The sequence below is a fragment of the Phocoena sinus genome, chromosome 17, assembly GCF_008692025.1.
Source record: "Phocoena sinus isolate mPhoSin1 chromosome 17, mPhoSin1.pri, whole genome shotgun sequence".
NCBI lineage: Eukaryota > Metazoa > Chordata > Mammalia > Artiodactyla > Phocoenidae > Phocoena > Phocoena sinus.
In genome coordinates this window covers 57,762,238-57,767,384 of record NC_045779.1, presented here as the reverse complement: position 1 = coordinate 57,767,384, position 5,147 = coordinate 57,762,238, and positions in this window count along the sequence as shown.

Below are 5,147 nucleotides of genomic sequence, written 5' to 3'. Positions count from 1 at the left end.
AGAGATAATCCTAACAGCCAAGGAAAAAAAGATAGTAACCTATAAAGAAAGTCCCATTAGGCCTACTCTCAGCAGATTTCTCAGCTAAAACTCTAGGTCAGGAGAGAAGCAATGATATATTCAAAGGGTTGAAAGAAAAAAATTGCCACCCAAAATATTCCATCCAGCAAAGTTATCCTTCAGATATAGATACGAAGGAGACATAAAGATTTTCCTAGAGCAGAAAAACAAAATCTGAAGGAGTTCATCACCACTAGACCTGCTTTGCAAGACATGCTAAAAGGGGTTTGTTCAAGCTGAAATTTAAAGATGCCAATTAGTAACATGAAAGCGTACAAAAGTGTACAGCATACGGGTAAAAGTAAATATTCAGTCAAACTTAAAAAACTAATTCTGTAGTAGGATGGTGTGTTAACCACTTAACTACAGTATAAACATCAAAAGAAAAGAGTATTAAAAATAATTATAGCTACTATAATTTGTTAATGAATACACAATATAAAAAGTAAATAATGCATCAAAATCTTAAAAGAGGGAAAGTAAAAGGGGGAAGGTCTTGTAGAGAACTGAAGTTGCTATCAGCTTAAAATAGACTGTTTTATCTATCAGATATCTTATGTAAGCATCATAATAACCACAAGGCAAAAACCTACAGTAAAAGCACGAAAGATAAAGAAAGGGGAAACAGAATATACTATCATAAAAAATCACCACTCTATAAAGGTAGCCAGAAACAGAGGTTAAAAATAAACAATGGAAATATAAAACAAACAGAGAACTATTAATGAGATTGCATTAGTTAAGTCCTTACGTATCAGTAATAACTCTAAATATGTGTGGGTTGAATTCACCAATGTAAAGACCCAGAATGGCTGGATGGATTAAAATCAAGACCCCACTATATATGCTGCCTACAAGAGACTCACTTCAGGTTTAAGGACACACATAGGCTCAGAGTGAAGGGATGGAAAAATATATTCCTTGCCAGTGGAAACAAAAAGTGGAGGTAGCTATACTTGTATCAAACACAATAGACTTTAAGCCAAAAACATTAATAAGAGACGAAGAAGGTCAATATGTAAGGATAAAGGGGCTCGATTCATCAAGAAGATATAGCAATCATAAATACACATATACCCAACATCAAAGCACCCAAATATATATATTGCTAAATAGCAAATATAAACATCTCTGAAGGGAGAAAGAGACAGTAATAGTAGGGAGCTTTAGTACCCCACATTCAACACTGGATAGATCATCTAGACCAAAATTCAAAAATGAAACATTGGACTTAAGCTATACATTAGACCAGATGGACTTAGACATTTACAGAACATTCCATCCAAAAGCAGAATACACATTCTTCTCAAATACACATGGAACATTCTTCAAGGATAGCTATGTATTAGGCCATTAAACAAATCAATAAATTTAAGAAGACTGAAATCGTATCAATCATCTTTTCTGACCACAGTGGCATGAAACTAGAAATCCATTACAAGAGGAAAACTACAATATGCACAAATACACGGAGATAAAGCAAAATGCTCCTAAGCAATCAATGGGTTGAAAAAGAAATTGAAAGAGAAATCAAAAATATCTTGGGGCAAATAAAAATTGGAAATACAACATACCAAAACTTACAGGATGCAGCAGAAGCAGTTATAAGAGGGAATTTTACAGCAGTAAACACTTACATAAAGAAAAAAGAAAGGGCTTCCCTGGTGGCGCATTGGTTAAGAATCTGCCTGCCAATGCAGGGGACACGGGTTCGATCCCTGGCCCAGGAAGATCCCACATGCTGCGGAGCAACTAAGCCTGTGCACCACAACTACTGAGCCCAGGTGCCACAACTACTGAAGCCCACATGCCTAGAGCCCATGCTCTTCACCAAGAGAAGCCATGACAATGCAAAGCCTGCACACTGCAACAAAGAGTAGCCCTCACTCGCTGCAACTAGAGAAAGCCTGCACACAGCAACAAAGACCCAACACAGCCAAAACTAAAAACAAATAAATTAATTAATTTTTAAAAAAAAGAAAAAAGAAAGATCTCAAATAGCCAACCTAACTTTACACGTTAAGGAACTATAAAAAAGAAAAAACTAAATCTAAGTTTAGTAGAAGGAAGGAAATAACAAATTCAAGTGGAAATCAATGAAATAGAAACTAAAAAAGACATTAGAAAAAAAATCAATGAAACTAAGAGCTGTTTTTTTGAAAAGATAAAATAGACAAACCTTTAGGTAGGCTAACTAATAAAGAACTTATTAGAAATAATACTAGAAATGAAAGGGGAGCTATTACAATTGATAACACAGAAATACAAAGTATTATAAGAGAATATTATGAATAATAAATACATGCCAACTTAGAATAGTGGATAAATTTCTACAACCTACCAAGATTAAATTATGAATAAATAGAAAATCTGAACAGAAAAATCATGAATGGTGAGATTGAGTCAGTAATCAAAAACCATCCAATAACAAAAAAAGCCCAGGAGCAAATAGATTCACTGGTGAATTCCACCAAACATTTGAAGAGGAATTAAAACCAATCTTTCTCAACCTTTCCAAAAAACAGAAGAGGAGGGAACACGTGCAAATTCATCTTACCAGGCCAGCATTACCCTGATACCAAAAACAGACAAGGATACTATAAGAAAACTATAGACCAATAACCCTGAGGAACACAAACACAAAAATCCTCAACAAAATATTAGCAAACTGATTATAGCAGCATATTAAAAGGATCATATACCATAATCAAGTGAGATTTATTCCAGGGACGTAAGGATGGATCCACATCTGCAAATCAATTAATGTGATACACTTCATTAACAAAAGGATAAAAATCAATAGATGCAGAGAATGCATTTGACAAAATTCAACATCTTTCACTATAAAAACTCTCAACAAAATGGGTATAGAGGCAATGTACCTCAACATAATAAAGGCCATATATGACAAGCCCACAGCTAACATCATACTAAATGGTGAAAGGCTGAAAACTTTTTCTCTAAGATCAGGAACAAGACAAGAATGCCCTTACTTTAATTACTTACTTACTTAACTTACTTACTTTGCTTACTTAACTTACTTTACTTCCTTTACTTCCTTCCTTCCTTTACTTACTTCCCTTCCTTCCTTTTTCCTTCTTTCCTTCCCTCCTTTTTCCTTCCTTCCTTCCTTCCTCCCTCCCTCCTTCCTTCCTGCATTGGGTCTTCATTACCATGCGCGGGCTTTCTCTCGTTGCAGTGAGCAGGGGCTACTCTTCGTTGCAATGGCCAGGCTTCTCATTGCAGTGGCTTCTCTTGTTGCAGAACACGGGCTCTAGGCACATGGGCTTCAGTAGTTGTGGCATGTGGGCTTCAGTAGTTGTGGCTCATGGGCTCTAGAGCGCAGGCTCAGTAGTTGTGGCACATGGGCTTCAGTAGTTGTGGCATTTGGGCTTCAGTAGTTGTGGCTCATGGGCTCTAGAGCGCAGGCTCAGTAGTTGTGGCACATGGGCTTAGTTGCTCTGCAGCATGTGGGATCTTCCCGGACCAGGTCTCGAACCCATGCCCCCTGCATTGGCAGGCAGATTCTTAACTGCTGCACCACCAGAGAAGCCCTCTTTTTTAAAAAAAATTTATTTTTATTTTATTTTTGGCTGCATTGGGTCTTCGTTGCTGTGCATGGGCTTTCTCTAGTTGTGGCTAATGGGGGCTACTCTTCACTGTACGGGTTTCTCATTGCGGTGGCTTCTCCTGTTGCAGAGCACAGGCTCTAGGCGCGCGGGCTTCAGTAGCTGCAGTGCACAGGCTCAGTAGTTGTGGCTCGGGGGCTCTAGAGCGCAGGCTCAGTAGTTGTGGCACATGGGCTTAGATGCTCCGCAGCATGTGGGATCTTCCCAGACCAGGGCTTGAACCCGTGTCCCCCACATTGGCAGGCGGATTCTTAACCACTGTGGCACCAGGGAAGCCCTCTTTAAACTTTTATTAAAAATAGTACTAGAAGTCCTACCCAGGGCACTTAGGCAAGAAAAAGAAAGAAAAGGCATCCAAATCAGAAAATAAGAAGTAAAGTTTTATCTATTTACAGGTGACATGATATTATATATAGAAAACCCTACAGATTCTCCCCCCAAAAAATTGTTAGAATAAACAAATTTAGTAAAGTTGCAGGATACAAAATCAGCTGTGTTTCAACACACTAACAATGAACTACTGGAATGAGAAATTAAGAAAACTATCTGATTTACAATTGCATCAAAAAGAATAAAATACCTAGGAATAAATTTTACCAAGGAGGTGAAAGACCTATACATTGAAAACTATACAATATTGATGAAAGAAATTGAAGAAGACATGAAAAATGGAAAGATACTCTGAGCATATGAATTAGAAGAATATTGTTAAATATCCATACTACCCAATGCAAAATACAGATTCAATGTAATCCTTATCAAAATTCCAACAGAAATAAAACAATCCTAAAATTTGTATGGAATGACAAAAGACCCTGAATAGCCAAAGCAGTTTTGAGAAAGAGCAAAGCTGGAGGCATCACACTTCCTGATTTCAAACTATATTACAGAGCTCTAGTAATTAAAACAGCACAGGGTTGGCATGAAAACAGACACACAGATCAATGAACTAGAACAGGGAGATCAGAGATAAACCCACTCATATACAGTCATTTGATTTACAACAAAGGCACCAAGAATACTCAATAGGGAAAGGATAGTCTCAATAAATGGCACTGGGATAACTGGGTAGCACCTGCAAAAGAATGAAAATGGACCCCTATCTTATACCATACACAAAAATTAACTCAAAATGGATTAAAGACTTGAATGTAAGACTTCAAACTGTGAAACTCCTAGAAGAAAACAGAGTATAAACTCCTCGATATTGGTCTTGGAAATGATTTTATGGATTTGACACCAAAAGCAAAAATAAGTGAGACTACATCAAAGAAAAAACCTTCTGCACAAAGGAAACCATCAAAAAAATGAAAAGGCAACCTACAGAATGGGAGAAAATATTTGTAAATCATCTATTTGATAAGAGGTTAATATTCAAATTATACAAAGCACTGATACAACTCAAGGGCAAAAAAAAATTTTTTTTTAAAAAGGACAGAGGAACTGAATAGACATTTG